The sequence below is a fragment of the Arvicanthis niloticus genome, chromosome 4 (genome assembly GCF_011762505.2).
Source record: "Arvicanthis niloticus isolate mArvNil1 chromosome 4, mArvNil1.pat.X, whole genome shotgun sequence".
Taxonomy (NCBI): domain Eukaryota; kingdom Metazoa; phylum Chordata; class Mammalia; order Rodentia; family Muridae; genus Arvicanthis; species Arvicanthis niloticus.
The window spans coordinates 24,297,241-24,317,193 of NC_047661.1; the positions used below are offsets into that span (position 1 = coordinate 24,297,241).

Sequence of the window (19,953 nt, forward strand, 5' to 3'; positions counted from 1 at the left end):
GGCAGTGTCCAAATAGGCATGGGAGCTGAGAGTTCTATATCTTGATCTGAAGGCTGCTAGAAGAAGACAGGCATCCTCAGGCAGCTAGGAGAAAGCTTTCTCAAAGCCCACTCCTACAGTGATATACTTCCTTTAACAAGGTCACACCTACTCCAAAAAGGCTATACCTCCTAATAGTACTACTCCCTAGACCAAGTATATTGAAACTACCACAAGGTCAGTGAACTGCAGTACATTAGGGTTCTCTGCCATGTCCTTAACAGAATGCTCTGGACTTCTCCTTACTTCCTTTCTAAGCTTCCTCTCTACATCCAAGCCCTGTTGGATCACAGAAACTCTGTCTCCTGTATTCACACCCCTTCATCTCTGGCCATGTCCTGTTTTTTCTCTCTACATATTCCACCATTGTTCTTAGTCTATAACCCTTTTCATGACCTAAGAATTGATTCCTGATCCTTCATTTCTGTAAGCAAAGGAGCTGACTTTGTCTTAGACACTGTCTTAGTTAGGGTTTTATTGCTGTGAAGAGACACCATGACCACAGCAACACTTATAAGAGAAAACATTTAACTGGGACTGGCTTACACTTCAGAGATTTACTTTATTATTGTCAGGGCAGGAACCATGGTGATGTGCAGACAGACATGGTGGTGTAGAGGCAGCTGAGAGTTCTACATTTGATCTGTAGTCAACAGAAGGAGACTGTGTGCTACACTGGAATTTGCTTGAACTTGGGAGACTCCAAAGCCTACCCCAACAATGCTAAACTTCCTCCAACAAAGCTACACCTCCTACAGTGCAACTCTCTATGAGCCAAGTATTCAAACACACGAGTGTATGAGGGGCATTCCTATTCAAACAACTACATTCCACTCCTTGGGCCCCATAGGCTTATAGTCATAATATAATCTAGAAACACACTCAGTCCAACTTCAAAGGTCCCTATTATCTATCCCAGTCTCAACAATTTTTAAAAGTTCAAAGTCTCTTCTGAGATTTAAATCATCTTTTAACTGTAATCTCCTATAAAATAAAAATCAAAAACAGATCATAGACTTCCAACATATAATGGTACCCTGTTATTACTGTTATTACTATATATTACTGTTTCCAAATGTAGGGAAGGAAGCATTGTGAGTAAATACTGGGCCAAAGCAGGACCAAAAACCAGCTGGATAAACTTCAAACTCTACAGCCCCATGTCTGATGTCAAAATGCTCTTCAGGTCTCCAGATTCTTTCAGCTTTGTTGACTGACACACACTTCCTTCTCTTGAGCTGGTTCTGCTTCCTGTTAGCATCTTTCCTCAACAGGTATCACACAGCTCTGGCATTTCTCAGTTCTTAGGGTTTCCAAGACAATCCAAATTTCACCTTCACAGCTTCACATAATGATCTCTCTGGGCCTCCATGCAGAGACACCTTTGCCACACATCTGGCCTCAGTAACTTTCCTTAGTCATGAAAGGAGATTCCATAATTTTTTTCTATCCTTTATCCTAAAACCAGAATCACATGGCCAAAGTTGCCAAGTTCTGCTGCGTTCTGGGGCTGGAACATGGCCTCTTATTTCAATTACACCTTCACCAGCTGCCTGTTTGCAATGGTTTCCTTCACTACCTAAGCTTGGCTATTCTAGAACTTTCTCTGTATACTAAGTTGGCCCTGAACTCTGAGATTTGCTGGCCCGTCTCCTGAGTGATGGGATTAAAGGCAGGTACCACCACACCTGGACCTAAGATATTCTTTAATTTCTTTTAACCATATGGAAGCATGCCTGGGTGAAGTCATCCCCTGATGTCACCATATCCTTTATTTCATTTCTTAATCTGTTTATCTCCTTGAACATAGGATTTAATCCCATTCCACTTTTTTGAATTGCTTCTTTTCTCCTCAATCTGTACATTTTGTATTTTTCTTTGCTTACTTGCTGCTTTTCATCAAAAGATTTGTCTTAAGAGTGAACAGTGGTAATCACACAATAGAGTCTATAGTAATCTGTTTTGAGATTTCCTTTGTTTCTGCAATTAATCTAAATTCCTTCACTTTAGCTTCAAGCAGACTCCCAGGAAAAGGCCAAATGCAGACACATTCTTCACCAAATTATCACAAGAACAATTTCTAGGCAACATACTAAAGTCCTTCTCCTCTGAAACCTCTGTGCCAGGCTGTCACAGTGCAAATCACCCTCAGCAGCACCATCTTCCACAGGCACTTTGCACTGTGGTGGTCTATATGCCTGTTCCCCTTAACCTGCCATATACCTCATGGAAGAGAAGCAGAGTTGATTTTCTGATTCTCCAAAGCCTGTGCAAAGCCTGATACCAGATGAGATCCATATTGAAAAGTGAGTGGCAGATGGTGACTTCTATATCATACCTTGCCTAGGCACAGTCCTGCAGTGGTGGTGCTCCAAGGCATTGTGATGTTAAATCAAAGAAGAGATTTCAGTGACTTAGTCATCATTTTGCAGGACAAAAAGTCTACAGGTTTTTGGGTTTTTTTTTTTTTTTTTTTTCAGTGCAGAGAAACCCTTCTATTTTTAAAAATGCTAAATATTTTATCTCAGATGTTTCTAAGAAATGTGTTTCCTGACCAAAGAGGAAACTAATTGTCCATATAGATAATTAGAAAGCAGGGCAGCTTCAAGTGTTATTAATACTGTGGGTGTTCTCTTAGGTAACCTGATATTTCCAATATGAGCAAAAAGGCTCCAAGAGAGGGCTGCCAACCCCTGGCATTGCCTGAAAGACTGGCTTCATGGGTGTTATTGAAACGTGCCAATTCTGGGCAGAGAATTGCATTTAAGCATTTTTTCCTCTCTAAACATTTACTAAAGACAGAACATAAAAATGTTCTCTACTTCCTGAAAGATGTATGTTATAGTAATAAAAATGAAATGGGGAGAGGATATTTTACATTTATTTCTTTAGGTTGACATTGTGGAATGCTTAGGGTAGGACATATAATTTTAGATTATATTTTAGTTGTCAACATCAGTGGTCTAGACAAAAGTATATATGTAACTGGGAAAAAAAGAATGATTTATAATTTTAATTCCCTAGAACAAATACATACAAAGCCAAAATGAGCATCATGACTTAGGATTACTGAAAAGAAACAGGAATATTTCTCACATATTGCAGTGAACTGATTTTTTTTCTCTGGATGTTGGGACAAAGTTTAATAGAGTGTGGACTTCCTAGCTGTAATGAGGGATGACTTAGGAGGTGAAGCCAACCATGGCCATCTCCGACTTCACACTCCAAAGGCTGCCAGTGTCTGTGGTTAATGAGGCTGGTTGGAGCTGTGCCCTTTATTAGCTTGGCCCTGGGAAACTGTGTTCCTCCAATGTTTTAAAGGCACGGCCTGTTAGTACCCTTGGCCTGGGTATTAACACCAGCCAAGGAGATCCCTGTCTCTTTTCTTTCCGTGTCATAGACACTTTCCCCACTTATTTGGCTCTACTGGTGAGGTTGGCATGTATTGTCAGTGTGCAAATGACACTTATGATGCCACATTCAATGAGAAAAAGAGAAGCTAACAATGGCAATACTTGTATACTCCTACAAGATGGTTTTCTCATCACTGGTGTGTGTCCTGCCCTTCATGACCAGTGAATCATAAACATTACTGAAACAGCTAAAGCTAGGTGGAGGTTAACTTTGCCTAACTTTGTACTGGGTTTTAAATGCCCATTATATATTTGTTGTGTCTATTTTTCAATAATTCACTAAAACATAGTGGATAAGATGTCTTCATTATAAGAAGACACTATTTACTATGGGGAAAAAAACCTTAATTTTCATTCTGTAGCTCAGTAGATTTGAGCAAATTCTTCAAGTTGTGTTATTATCAAAAGAAGGTTCAGGTGTGTTGAAATTAATAATGTTGCTATTATAATAGTATATAATGCTTAAGAGAAGAGAATTGTAATTGTCATACTTGGGAAGTGTAAAGACCCCTAGATTTTTAAATATTTCCGATGCTTTCATTAAAGAGAAAGATATTATTTAATGTTGTGGCTATTTGTTGACACATATATCTTCAATATTTATGGGTGGTAGATTCAAGCAATTTATAGGCATCTAACTATTCTTTGGATAACATGCTCAGTTGTCAAATCACTCTAAGTTATATTGGGCACCTTGAATGCAGGGGAACCACGTGACCATTTGCAAGAGGCTATGTCAAAGGCATATGATTTATCTGTAAAAAAAAAAAAAAAAAACAAATAACATGAAGATTTTTTTTCATACACTCTCAAATGTCCAGACACAATTTCTGGGGTTGAATATTGAAATCAGCAGTATTAGTTATAAACCTAAGGTACTGATTGATGTAGGTAATGTCAATGTACCTGAAAGGATAAGTCTTGGGGTACACTTATTCCAGAGCACATATGCTAAAATCACATATAGTATAAAATGCTAAGATCTTGTGCATTGCAGAAATGGAGTGAGCAGCCCCAGAAAGTTAGATAACTAACAGATATTCTCTGAATGCTTTTCTCAGGAAACAAGGAGCCAGCCTGGATCTCTGCAGAACAGCCATGAGAAGTATTGAGCTCAGAATAGCAAAGACATATAGCCCCATCCTAGAGTGGAATAGCTCTGAGATAGCCTATAGAAAAGAAACATGACTCATTCTCTGAAAACCTGTACATATGATCAACAAAGTGTATACTGCATTTCTTTCTATGTCTGACCTTGGTGCCTAATTCCTTTCTCTCTCACTGCACGTTTCTGGGACCATACTTTAAGTTTCATAGGAACTAATTATGCACACACACACATGCTCAGGAAAGAGACTGTTGTGGGGAAGTTGGGAAAAGAGAGTTTGTAAAACACAGCCGGTCTTGGGGTCTACCTGCTGACAGCTAGCCCAGGGTCCCCTCTGCTATGCTAAAGGATTTAACTTTTATGTTGCTGTTTTTGAGTTCTGTTGAATATCTTATTTTTTTGTCAGAATGAATTTTCTCATGAGTTCTTTTAGGCACACATATGCAAATTTGTAGATGTGCCTTTGAATACAAAAAAGAATTAAGAGTACTGGGAGTCACTAAGGAGAAGATGGAAAGATGGATGACATCTTCCAGTGTCCCCTGAGAAGTATTCAATCATCAAAACAATGTGTGTGTGTATGTGTGTGTGTGTATGTGTGTGTCTATATGTGTAGTCAAGGTAGAAGTTTGTAAACTATAGGAACAAGTTTACAAATTTCAGCTGAATATAACAGTGGAAAGAGTGTTCTTAAACTCCAAAGTCACTTGACATATCCTTTAACCCTGGAAACTGAATAGTTCAATCATGAGAAGAAAACTGCATATTCTGTGATGATCTCAGACTGTGGTGTCTCACTTTTATATAACCAGTGTTAAGCAGTTCTGTTATGATAAAATTTGTGGTCATCTATGGGTGGAAGCTACAGTAATTATTTTCTAGATGAGAAGATTTATTTTATTTATAGCAACTATTACCTTTTTCTATTAATAACAGGCCTACTGACTTGCTACTAGTTTCTAATCATCATTATTAGGATAAGATTTGGTAAAAGCATCCTTAATTTTCCATGACAAAAAAATTAAGAAGATTGTCAATTTATTTGAGGTCACTACCATCAGAATAATGAAATTAAGATACTGAGTTGTGAAATATATAGGCATGTGAAGAAAATAAACTTTAAAAAATTGCTAATCCCTTTGTTGGTACAAAAAACTTTCATAGACTTCAAACCTTTGACAGTATGCCTGTAATTGAAGTTGTAAATTCTTGAATAGCTTCCCCAATATGGAAGTGTCATTTTAAATAAGGAAATGCTAGTAGTTTTTTCATCACTTTCAATATTTCCTGGGTGGTATGCATGCTGCTTTTCTTAATAGTATATTACAGTGAAGACATCAGCAAAGCATGGTGTTGGGGGAGGAGAGAGAGAGAGAGAGAGAGAGAGAGAGAGAGAGAGAGAGAGAGAATGAGGTTTTATGGGGAAGAGCACAGTATATAGCATTTTCAGAAGGTTTTGACATGGTTTCATCATTTACTAACAGAAGGAAAAATTTAAATTCCCCCTTTCTTCTTCAAAATGATTGAACACATAATGACATTCAATTTCTGGAAGCTCCCTAGAATTACTGTGCTATTGAGTAATTACTGTGAGGCAAGCACAGCTTTTGCCTCAAAGGTAGACAAAGATTTTTTACTCCTCGCCAGTGACCTGGGCCCAGGAAGAGAGACTGTGGTTTTTCTGAGTGACAGGTTTTACAGGAGGATCAGTGATGTAATTTTTATTGACAGAGACCAAAAGAAAATGACAGATCAAGTCCTTTACCAAATGCATTGGTGGGGGCATCAAGTAGGAAGGTGGTAATAAAATAAGAAATTCTTAGCTATTGTTTGTAGAGGTTATCTGATAATATTCTTAGCTTCTGGGACAGTGGAAGTGAATTAATATTGTGTGTTGTGCGACTTTTCCTGGAGAGATATGAGCAAACATATTCTCCCCCAGATAGAGCACAGAAGAAAAACCAAGGAAACTCAGTCACTTTCTGAACCAGGGAGTTTATTTGGGTTAGTCACAGGAGTATGGGTAGGGGTTACTCACAGTAGCCTGGGTGACTGAGGGGCAATTACCAAAACATAAGTCCTAACACATGAACACTGCCTCTCCAGGGTTTTCTGCTCATATTGCAGGCAGTTTGTCTGTCTGTCTGTTGTCCTGTCTCACTGTGGGAAAAAGACTCTGGGGGGGGGAGGATCCGGCTGTGGAGTCTCACGGTGGTCTGGCAGCAGGGTCTCGGGTGGGCTTTCCACGCCACCTGCGGAGGGTCCCACATTCACGCAGCCATTGTGGGCAGGCCAGAGGCTGCCTCAGGAAGGTTCAGGTCCAGGAGACACGTGGAGTCCAGTTTTCCAAAGCTTTTATTGTTCATGGCATGGTGAATGGGTGTAGATGGTTCGTGCTCCCCCCAAAAGCCAGGGGATCCTGGCTTTTATAAGGAGGAGGAAAAGGGGAGGGACTAACTTAATTAGCTACGCCCCCCCCCAGGCCTTTAGATAACTCATTAATATTTTAATCTCCGAAGGTGGAGATCAAGCCCTCTACTTGCATCCTACGTGACTGAAGGGCAACTGAAGGGCGCAGGTTGAATGGAGATCAGACCTCGTGTCAGGAGCCTGAGTTCTGGGGGCATGGCCGAACACTCAACCCAAGAACGAGGATACCCTTCCACAGCCCGACATCTCACCAGCAACTTCTTTTGTATTTTTCAGGGGAGGACTTGTGAATCAGACAATTTCCAGAACTTCCCTAAGACTTGTGACTTGTTTGCCTTCTGACTTGCATTTTTATTTTACTTCCTACGTCCTTAAGAGCATCCATTGAGAAAGGAATGGTTGAATCCTGAGGAACTAGCGATACAACAGCCAAAATAATGCTCAGTTACAGAGCCAAGGAGGGTAAATAGCCACCAAGAAGGCCACGGCTAGTTCACGATCATTTTGCATCTTGATCTACAGCATTCTACCTGTGCAATCATGCTATTGGTGGCAGCCTACCAGTCTGCTCAATCTTTAGCAAAGGCATGGCTGTAGAAAAATTTTAATGCAGCAACAATGCTGCTCTGGCAAGGGATCACATCTAGTTTTGGGTGATCTGGCTGGAATAACACACCTTTAATCCCTCTAGCTGGAATGTAGACACACTCTTAGTACACACCTTTAATCCCAAACAATGAAGGGAAAGTTAGTTTGTGGAAAGAACTGTTTCTCTAATTGAGGAGCAGACAATGTAATAGAGATAGGATACACCCAACTCTCACGACAACAGTCAGGAAAGAGAGGTTACTTAAGAGCAGAGCAGAATGAGTCAAGGTGTAGGGTCATTCAGTTAGTGCAGTTCAGTTGAGTTCTAGGAAGGCAGCTCAGTTTGTGGAATACAAATGCAGTTTTTCCAAGTATAATAATTCAGTGAGAAGCCAAGAAAAGCCAGTTTGAATCAGCCAGCATAGAGTAGAATTTTGAGCCAGAAGAGGCAAGATGAATCAGCCAGCCATAGTTCATAGAAAGGGTGAATTTATTCAGCAGTAAACCTCTGAGACAATTACATCTGGCAAATGCATGATAATTTTACACATGGCTTTTAAAAGAGACCTTAACTTCACAGTGACCAAACAAGTAAACATTACCAGGCTTGGTCTTTGTACCAAGTATTAATATCTCAGTCTAATGAATGAGGCAAATGTGCTTGTGAACTCCTGTGTAAACCACAGAATTGTTGATTAGTTCAAAAGATCTGAACAAGTACCTCCAAAGTTCATGTTCTCAATACTCCTGTCAAACACCTCCAAAACAAATACATAAAGTATGTCAGAGGAAAACAGTGGTAGAATAATATGGAGATGACAACTGAGATAAAAGGGGTCTGGAACACATTTTAAACTGTATTTTAAGAGACCTCCAAATGAGAGTAGGCAGAAAAACCAAAGGAAAGGTGTAAAACTAAGGAAAGAAAGCTTACATTTGCATAAGGAACCAAACTAGAAATATGCATCAAGGAAGGAAAACTGAAATGTGTTAATCCTGCACTACAGAGCACAGGGATTTGGAAACTTGAGCTTCCTATGGGAGAGGACAAAAAGACAATGTCTTTAATATGAACACATCTGTGTGCTGCATGGATATATCAAGGTGCTTGAAGAATAGAAGTCCCCAGACCCTAGGCCACACAAGACACAGAAAGAATGAGAATTTATGCCTGACTTAATGTTGCTTTTAACAAGAAGCAACCTAGAAATTCTCTGTCTGTCTTTGTACATCTCCATCCATTATCTATCATCTATCTATTATCTATCTATTTAGCTATCTATCTAGCTATCTACCTACCTATCTCTATCATCTATCTATTATCTATCTATCATCTGTCTATCTATCTATCTATCTATTTATCTATCTATCCATCATCTATCATCTATCTATTTGTCTGTCTATCATCTGTCTATCTATTATCTATCTATCTACCTACCTATCTCTATCTATCTATCTATCTATCTATCTATCTATCTATCTATCTGTCTATCATCTATCTATTATCTAGCTATCATCTATCTATCTATCTATCTATCTATCTATCTATCTATCTACCTATCTCTATCTATCTATCATCTATCTATATATCTATCTATCCATCTATCATCTATCTATCTATCTATCTATCTATCTATCTCTACTATCTAACATCATCATCTATCTTTGTTTCTCTTTGTGTCTGTTTGTCTGTCTCTTTCTCTTGCCTATTTCACTGTCTCTTCCCTCTGTGCCCCTTCCCCATATCTTTCTTTTTTTCCTGTTCTGGAGCTGTTGAGACCTGAAGCTCCATTGGCTTCCCACCCACACCTTGGTGATTCTACAGGGAATCATGGGTATGGTCTTTTGGAGCAAAGCCATTTTTTCTTGTTCTTTTATGTGGAGAAATTGTGTTTGCAAGATTTCTTTAGACAGAATGGTGCCATCACTTCCCTCTTAGTCACAGAAAAAGAAAAAGACATGGAGACGGCAGGGCCAAAGGCAGTAACATTGGCCTAAATGTAAGGAACATTTAAGCTCCCAACAGTATTTTCCATGTGTGTTTCTACCTGAGATCTTGGGTGATAAACTTGGCTAGTAGAACAACCATTTTTAACCAAAGTCCTGGGGCCCAACCTCTCAGAACATACTGGCAAGTTTTGGTCTTTATGTAAACCCTTGTGGCAGTGTTTCTTGCCATGGCTTTTTCAACATGCTCTTAGGTGGCTGTAAAAACATTATGAGGGAAATGCACTTTGCTCCAGGAGCCAAACTGCAAAAGCATTGCTCACAAACGTCATTAATTCAGTGCTACTGGGCTCCTAACCTTTGGACAGATTGGCTTTCAATGTTCTCTTTATGCTTCTCCATACGGATCTAAAGCAAGATAACTTTAAGGCTCCTGTTACTGTTACTGTGTTTATTAACACCAAGACTTCCTAGTTTAATAGTGAGGTAGCTGGCATCAAGTATATTTTAATAACTATGCTCCCAGAAGAGTTGATTTGCTTCTGCTACTTACTAAATAAGCACAACCTCAGCCACGTTAAGCAGTGGTCACCATAAACTCTTAGTTCACAATCTGTTTATAAATTACTTGTTTTTCTGTAGCCGAACAATCCAGGAGCAAAGCAGCCCAAAGGCTGCTTTCATAATATTGCTATTGCGAAGGTCCTGGGGACCCAGATGTCCTTCTTTCTTTTTACTTCCTTCTCACAGTCACTGCTGCCTCAGAGAACACGGGGACATGCAGCTCATCATGTCTAAATGTTTAATTGTACTCAGGAGTTTCTTTGCAATTTACACCTTACAAAAATGCAGCACACTCATAAATGTCAGCATTTAAAAGTGTCCCTTTCCCCAGAGGGGCCACTAACCTCACAGGAAGGGGCAGGCGTACAGTCCTACACAGTTTTAGGATTTACAAGTCTGTGGTGAAGGTAGGGGTGTGAATTACTGAGAAGCCCAAGAGCATATTAAACTGTTTCAAGGTAAGGCAGACCAAGATGTTTCTTCAGTTTGAAATCTAATTAAGCAGAATAGTAAAGGGAGGAAGAACATGCCTACATTGAACCCAAGGTATCAAGCCCTCTGCTTAAAAGGAGACACTTGTTGGTCCTCTCCAAGTCTCATTTTTGTATGACTCACTTGAAATGAGGATCCAGAATATTTTTGAAGAAGGTAAAAGGTTTAAGTATAAGTATATAGATCAACCATAACTACCAGCGCTGTGCTTCTAAAATTAGAATAAAATTTAATATTTAGATGACGATTCTTCTATAAATTGTTTCGGACAGTATACTTTATCATCCATATTGGGGCATTATTCAGAATAGATGGAAATACCATTAGTAACTGTGTAGAGTCACCAAAATTTACACCCTTAATAATTTGGACTCAAGAGCTATATATAAACTGCTGAATGAAACTTGGCCACAGTAAGTTCACTGTATTAAGTTACACCTCATACTATCCAGAATAAATATTTATTAATTACATTTCTTCTTTCTTGGGCAAAGAGGATTGATCAAGCACCTTGCAGTCTCCTGTTCAACGTGTAAGCTATACGTGCATTTTACAATATAGCCACTCAGGGCTCAAATATCTTTCCTCTTGCTTACTGTTCCTGGGGCATATCCCTCTGAGTTAGGGGTACTCTCAGTAGCTGCTTCTTAGACAATGTGAATTAGCCACCATTAGAGGGTGGGGTCCCTGTGAAAACCACTCAGAACTATAATGTGCAAAAGAGGAGGGAAAAAGCACCCCAAGGAAGCAGTTTCCCCTGAACTCTCAGGCTGAAAATGGAAACGCTTTAGCCCACGTGGGGCCTCCATCTCAGGGGACACCTTGGATTCTGGCAATTTATCTTATAGCCAGACTCAGTGGTTCCTAAATTTTTGCCTCAGACCTTTCCTTCACCATGTCTATAAATTGTAATACCGATAAAGGAAAGGCTGAGGAAAAAACATAAGACCTTTTCTTCCCCAAGTTTTGGCCAGACTACAACAAACCAGTTTCCTTGACAAGTTCTTGGATTTTTATGTTTCCTTTGTATGACAGCAGGGTGTGAGCTGAAACCTGTCTTTGCATTCAGTGACTTTTAGTGAGGTTTCATCTCCCTGAGACCCACCACTGAAGAACTACTGGGACAGAAGGCCTTGGCTTTACACCTCACCTTTAGCATGTCAGGTGAGAGCTGGGTGGTATCTGACAGTTCTTTTAAACCTCTTGGCCTCATTAATGAAATAGAGGTATTAGCAGTTTCACTCTCTGATGCCAAACAGGGCTTCAGGCTGAGCCTAACCCCGAGTGATGAGTGACTCCATTTAAAAGCTTCATTTACCTCTATTGAAAGTGTAGACTCTGAGGGAGGAGGACTGTCTTTGTCAGTGTTCTATTGCTGTTAAGAGACACCATGACCACAGCAACTCTTATAAAAGAAAGCTTTTAGTTGGGGCAGGCTTACATTTAGAGGTTTAGTTCATTATCATTGTCGAGGGAAGCATGGCAGCCTGCATGCAGACTTGGGGCTGGAGATGATTTACAACTCAGTAGGCAGCAGGAATACAGCATAAATCACAGGGCCATATTTGAGCTTCTGAAACCTTAAATCTCTGCCCAGTGTCATACTTCCTTCAACAAGGCCACACCTACTGCAACAAGGCTGCATGTTCTAATCTTTTCAAATAGTGCCACTCCCGGTGAGCCTGTGGGGACTGAACATCCCAAACACACCATACCAAAAGAAAGGTTCTACTCCCTCATCCAGACTCCTTAAAGAAGATACTTAACTCTGGAATGGTGACAACCCTACTGACCTGTGTTCCAGACACCTGGTGTGTGCATCAAGGGTCTGTCAGGACAGGGCTCTGCATATGAACTCTGCCTCTGTCTCCAGCAAAACCTCTTCGAGCTTACTTATTTCTCCTGCTGCCTCTTTCAAGCCCTTGCAGCCACCCTGTAAAGAAAACCACGAATGCCCATATAAATAGAGAATTTGCCTCACTGTGTGAAGTGCATAGGAGTAACTAATATTGTAATAAAGAACCCATGTTTGCTCACAGCCAGCTGTCAAGGGAAATAATGAGTACTCAGCGGATTGCATCCTGTAATATCTGCATAGCTTGTGAATGTATTGCTGTTCAGTAAAGTCTGACTTTATGGAGAGACATAAACTTGCCCATCTAAGTCTCTGCTATAGAACACTCATGACGCCTGATCTCACCTCCTTACTTCTTGAGTTCTGCTTCCTTGCACTTTTGTTGTTTATTCTGGCATAAAACTTGTAAATACCACTTTCGTGATGCGGTTTCATGGCCCATTCTCTTTAGAAGTTCTTCATGGCCTGGTTTCCCTCATTTCTGTGCTCATGAGTTGCTGTGTCTTCTACTATCACCTTCTTTTGTGGACCATGTTGTCAGTGTTCTCCTGCGTACATCAGATACTTGCCCTTTTTATTACAAGAACCTTTTCAACTTAGTTAAAATTTTTGTATTGGTATCCTGCTATATTCTTTGCTCTGTTGTAAAATTCACATCAGCTTTTGTTGAGACTCTTTTTATTTTCACAGATAGTTGACAGTAAGTTTCCCAGGACCCCATAAAGTGTGGCATTCTGTACTTTGATGTTACTGAGATTTGCATTTATGGTCATTCTATATCTTATGCTTTTTATCATTTTTCTATAAGTATATATTTTTTAAAGTATCTATAATACATTAGTATCTAACTTCAGTTCCAGACCATAACCATTACAAACTTCAGACCTGACTTTACTTGAAACAGAATCTTTGCAGGACTGAGATGAAATTGTATTGGTTTTATTTGAGTCATAAATTCAAAGAGTTTGTCCTCAAGAGAAACTGTAAATGACACGGAGAAGAGGCCATAAGATGGATCAGAGACTGCCTGTGTACGCTAAGCAGTTACTTAGCCTGCTCAGGCCCTGGACTTGACCCCCAGCACCGAGAAGATGGAGGTAGAAATGAGCCTTTTGAGGCTACAGATTTTGGAATCTCCAACAGAGCCACCAAAACCTGAAAAGACAGGAGAAGGTAATTCCAAGGGCCTTCTGAGAAGTGTATCCTGGCCAGAATTCTGATATCAGCCACAGCAGTGTAGAAGTCCGAGTAATTATATTCAGTCCTATAATACACCATTTAAAATAATCTTTTCAATTCAACAGTCCCAAGGAGTCAGCCTTTTAAATAACAGCTTAACTTAAGTAGGATGCCTTTCTCAATGGGGCTTCTTCAACTTCTCTACGCTAAGCAGTCCTATACAGGAAACACTCAGTGCTATTTCCGAAGCCATTAATGCTTTGGCCGTCCACATTTTCTCTCTTTAATACTGATCAGACCTCACATCAGTTAGCACAGCCTCACCAATAAGTCACAACCTAAATTGGCTCTGCCAAGATTGTCTCTCCTTGAGTGACTTGCATTCTTTTTTTTTTTTTTTTCTGAATTCAACATTCTTTGAATATCCTCAATGTGACTAGAAGCTGAAACAAATTGCTAATGACAGGAGATGGTATCTGTCCTGTCAAAACATGAAACTGCTGATTTTTTTATATGCTGAATTATTAAATTCTCTAGCAAAACCTTTAACAAAAGTTAGTTTTGTAAATGGTTAATAAACCTAGACAAAATCTCATACAATCTGATGAGTTTAATGAAATAAAATATTTGTTTGAATACTTTTTTTGGAAACACCATAGTATAAAATAATCTTGGAGGGCAAGAGAACTCTGGGTACAAGTGCTTGCTGGGAAGCCTGAGAACCTGAACTTGATCTTCAGAACCCACCTGGGGAAAGGAAAGAATGACAACAATGTCAACTGAACTCCATGTGTGTTCTGGTGTACACAGACAAGATATACATCAAAAAATAAAAAGTTAGGCATAGTGGCACTCACCTTTAACCTAAGCACTTGAGAGGCAGAGGCAGATGTCTCTCTTTGAGTTCATGGTTAAAGGCCAGCTTCGTCCACATATCAAGTTCCAGGCCAGTCAGTGCTACACAGTGAGACCATCTCTCAAAATAAACAAACAAACCAAAACAACAGAAGTCACATCTAAAGATTCTGAATCCAGTGATGCAGTGGTGCTATGCTGATGGGAAGTCTACTGTCCCAATAGTCTTGAAGAACAACTTTTCTAACTTCACATGAATAAACTCCATGGCTAACTACAGCAAATCTTATCTTCCATTTCTGAGTTAAGTAGAACTAGAACTTACCACTTCATAAAAAACAATAGTTGGTCATATTACTTACAAATTGTTCCAACTGCAACCAAAACTCTAGTAAGCAAGATATTTGCTGTGTTGTACAGCCATGTGATGAGTTTTATTTGTAATGTTTCTAAGAATTCTGCTTCAAAGGTTTTACATGCAGCATCCAGGCATCTTTATGAAGAAAGTCTATTTTTGCAGACAGGTATCAAGAGCTGCAGAGTTCTCATTGTCATTTGCAACAAGGGTTTCCCTGTTCTCGTAGACCCAGAAGCCATTGAGATCAATTAGAATGGTAGTGATTAATTAGTGTTGATTAAATCCTGAAGTGAGATTTTCAAAAGATATTTTGGTTTGACCATGTCAAAGATTTCATCCTTGACATCTTGAAATGAAACAGGGTCCTGTCTGTGGATTTTTATTAGTTCTTACATGGCCCTAAAGAAATAATTAAGGGAAAAGACATTCAGGTATCCCTTGTTCTCAATGTGTAGCAGTTTGAAAATATATTGCAGAGCAGAGCTGTAGGCACCTTTCTGTTTTCTAAGGCAAGAACAAAGTCCAAGTAGGTCTTGCAGTCCATTTCTCCATCATAAGTGAGACACTCCTGGAAAACACGGTCTAAGAAGATGTTGGTCATGGCTGCTGTTTCATAGTGGGAGAGGTCGTCTTTACTCAGTATGCCATTATGATCTTTATCACGATTCAAATCCTAACCATAGACCCTCAGGGCAGAAGAAACAGAAAACCAATTTGTTTCTTGAGTTTCTTTGGACAATTCCTTATCTCTTAGCTCCAGTAAATCATCTAGGAAGCTGCATGTTAAAATATCTTGAATTTTATCTCCCCTGTTTTTAGAGGATCCAAAAAGAAGAAGAACTCCCTAACCACTGTACAAATATTAAAGAAATAAAAGGACTTTTTCCAGCCCATCTAATTGTGGCAAAGTAGAGATGAGTTCCAGTATGTGGTTCTCTAAGTCTGATTCCTGAATGTATCCTTACCTAGCAACATCATATAAACTGAGTCCTTTTCTTGTCTGATGTAGCCAAACTTTTTACATGACGTTCTTAAAGAACTGCATGATGGAAATTCTTCCATATGAATCTGTATGAAGAAGTTTGGCAACGACTTTTGCAGTAAAAAAAATTGCTTGCACTTTGGTCCAGCCTTTTCACCAACCCTCAAGAATTTTCATAATTGATCATTGCTTCCTCTCCAATCAGAGGTGGTATCTTGTGTTTATTCAGCAAAAACCAATAAGTTCTGTAATTCTTCATTATCTAAGAGTTCTCTGCTTTTCCTCTGTAGAAGGACAGCTGTAGATTCCTCTCTTGTAATTTCTGTAGTAATGCTTCATCTGGCAACCCGTAATAAAACCGGGGAATGGTCTTATAGAAATTGTTTGTGTTTTTTTTTTTTTACCTCTTTTCCATTCTGAGCAGTATTTGGTAAATAAATTCATTTCTTTATCTTTTAATTCTTGTTCGATATTTTTCCCTATGATTTTGGTGTTCTCTTTGGTCTGAGTCTAGCCTTTGATGGCTGAGCTATCTCTGCAGCCAGATTCTGTCTTTTTTTTTTTTTTTTTTTTTTTTCAATTGCTGCCTGGGAGCTGGTGTGGAAATGGAAGGATTTAACCAGATCTCTAGTTCTATGTTGGGTGACACTAACGGCTGGTAAAGCACATCTTTCCATGGCTGACTCCCCAGTTGCTGATCTTTTAATCACAATTTTACATTTTTTTTATCCATAAAATGAAAAGGTGTGTCTTTTTCCACTATAGTGTCTATGACTTTGTATTAAATTATCAAAGTTAGACTATTCACATTGCTAATCTCTAGACACTATTATTAAGTCTATGATTAAAAGTATTTTCAATAAGATAATGATAAACTCTGCTGTGTTTTGTTGTCCAGACAAGAAGAAAAAATATGGTGAAGTGGCTGCAAATTTTCAGACATATCTTGGCTTTCTTTGTTTCTGCCTGTGGCTCCAGGGTCCAAAGCTAATAGCAAGGGGAGATTGCAGTCAGCAATTATAAATCTCTTTGACAACAAAAGTACCATACGAAGGTTCAGAAATTACATTTCTCTCCAGACAAAACGGAATGTTGCCTACTTCATATTATTCTAACAAGGCAAAAATATACTTAACATTACTAATTACATCTATAGTAGACTAATTGTGTAGGGACAAAGAGAGCAAGATAAAAATCACATGGCATTAGTTATTACTTCACTCATTGGAAAGGGAAAAGTCTCCAATGCTTTGATTCTTTTAAAAGGAACTAGAGTGAACATTAATATAAGTGGGTTTTATGGAGCTAGACTCATTATATTTAAAACTCATTATCTTTGTTTTTGAAATAAAATTCACAATTACTTGTTAGGATAAATTTTTTATCCTCCAATAGTTAAAAAACTAATAAACAAACAAACAAAAATAAAACAAACAAGTCAATACAAATTAGACATGTTATGTCAAGCCATGTGTACTGCTCAATAAATCTCAATTCTATTAGAGAAGATTTATCTTCATGTCACTGAACAACTGAGAATTTTGTGAATAAGTAAAAAAGGAAAAGGCGAAAGCTGACTGAGATGGAGATTTAAAACGTGTGATCTTTTTGTTTGTTTGTTTTAAGGTTTTACACCTGTACTAACATCTTTTGAGAGAAAGGTTAACAGGATTAAAGGAGTAGACAAGCAATCCCCTCATTACATCACAGGATCATTTTCATAAAACGTGAAAGCATCTCATAGCTATGAAACATGAAATAGCTACCCGTGTTTTTGTTTTATCTGAACTCATTGGTGTAATTATTTCCTTCCACCCAGCACTCTTTGTTTCATGCTAATCTATAAACTACTCTGTAGTGCACCTTTGGAATCTTTTTGTTTAACTGTCTATTGATTCTTTGTGAAGTTCACACTATGTGCCCCAGTCACATTCATCTCTTCATTCCCTCACATCTGCCCTTTATCCTTGTAACATCCACACCAAAATAAAAAAAAAAAAAAAAACTTACAAGCAAATAACAACAATAAAACAAATCATAGAAAATATCTCATGATGGAAGCCACAGTGTGTCTCAGCATGTCCAACAATATATCCCTCTGTCCACACATCTTCATTTGCAAATGTTCATGGCAATGAGCCATTGGTGGTTCAAGGTCTCTGCCTTCTGTGACACCATCAATATTGTATCCTCACCAGGACTCCTTCTAGTTAACCTGATGTCCTCTGTCATGGAGATGATGCAGCTTTTGAACAGCAGGACCATCCTTTTCTCCCATCCCATCCATTCCCAGATGATATAGGTCTTAAGGTGACCCAACTCAGTGTCCTGGATCTGGGCCTTGGTTGTTAACAGAGCTGGTTATCTCACCAGTTCTCCCTTATCCACATCAGCAGGATGAGCTCTCCAGCACTGTTCCGGCTAGGCCACACAATGCTAGCATCATCAGTAAGCAGGATCCCTTCTCTTACTCTCATGCAATTGAGGCCAAGTCACCACATCCAAAGCTCCAGAGCCAGCTCTTAATGTATTGCCTAGTCAAGTCCCAGGGCTCACTCTCTCAAATACTGAAGCCTGTGAAGAGCTAGGCCAGTTGTCCTGCTCTCATACCATTAGGACTGCCTCTCCTGTACCTTCACCCTCAAGACCAGTTCCACTGTATTGCCCAGTGGAGGTGCAGAGCCTGCTCTCTGGAGTGCTTTAATGAGGGGACAGGGCTGGCTCTCCAAATCTCATGCCCTTACCCTCAGGGTCAGCTTTCCCAACTTCCACAGGTTGTGAGGGGGGAAGGGGAGGGAAGTTAGAGGGGAGAAGAGGAGGAGAAGGGGAAAGGGGAATAAGGAAGGGAGGGGAGAGTATCACACCGATACCCACACCATCTCATAGCAGACAAGTGACCGGGCTAGTTATCCCATATTCTCACCCTTGGTGTTACCTTACTCAAGCCCCCTCCACCAGGGCCAGTTCTATTTGCTGCCCAGGTTTTACACTGGTTGCCATTGTCTTGGGTGCTGTAGCCACCAGCTCAAAGGGCCGGCTCACCAGCTTTCATGACCCCCAGGAGCAGTTTTCTTGACTGTTGAAGATGGCAAGGGGTGGAGGGATCACTTGCAGTAGACGAGTGGCGGGGCCAGCTCTCCTGCACTTTTTCCCTCAGGACTGACAGACCCATTCCCCTTGACAGGACCAGCCCTAATCTGTTGGCCAGGTGAGATACAGGACCTGTTTTTCCTGAGTACTGCAGCTGGTAAGGGGCTGGGATAGCTCTCCTGAGCACATGATCCTGTGGACAGATTTGCCATCTGCTGGAGAAGGGGAAGGGTAGAGGGGCATCACCTCTGCAAATGTGCACTCCACAGTAGATGAGTGGCAGGGTCATCTCTGCCACACATATGTCCGCAGGGCAGGGCCAACAGTGTGAGATGGGGCCAGCTCTCTAGAACACCACATCCAATGAGGGGCAGAGCCAGTTCTTCACAGGACCTGGACATCCAGGTGGTTCCAGATGGCTTCCCTGATCAGGGATATCCCCATGTTCTCTCATGGTAATATGAGCCACAGACATTGACACTGACCCTGTCACTGTGTAGCCGTGAACTCAAATGTGGCCCTTAGTGGCAACACAGGCTGGGGTCTCATTATCAGGGAAGGGCAGGCCACTCACAACAGGCTATTCCTCTCTGCCCTCGAGTCTCTAGTTCCATCTTTCTTCATACTGCTCCAGCTGCTCCATTTCTCTTTGTCTCCCATCTGACCACCACATACTTGCACTTTATGGTGGCTCCAGCTGCAGGCTGGCCATGTGGCTTGCAGGCCCCTAGATGACATCTTTCATCCACACTGGAAGGCAGGCCTGTGTGTGGCATGGCAGTCCACAGGTCTTTTTCTGTCTTCCTCTTTCTGCTCGATGTTGCCTGGATTTGATTTCATTTGATTTTATTTGACTTGATTTGAGTTGGTTTAGTTTTTATGAGTCCAAAGCCTAAAACAGCTGTGGCCACCAAGCCAGGCATCAAGCTAGCATGAGCAAAGGACTGCCGTCTGGGGACTGCCGTCTGCTCTGGTATAAGAACACTACCACCAACACGGTGTCTCTTTGCCCATTCACCTTTTGCATTTTAAGTGTGATAATCAAGAAAAAGG

The 19,953-nt window shown here is 40.1% G+C and overlaps 1 pseudogene; it reads right to left on the reverse strand.

The window, feature by feature from the left end:
- Window positions 1–14,978: 14,978 nt before the first annotated feature.
- On the reverse strand, window positions 14,979–19,189 carry LOC117706829 (serine/threonine-protein phosphatase 2A regulatory subunit B'' subunit gamma pseudogene; annotated as a pseudogene).
- Between the last annotated feature and the right edge of the window lie 764 nt (window positions 19,190–19,953).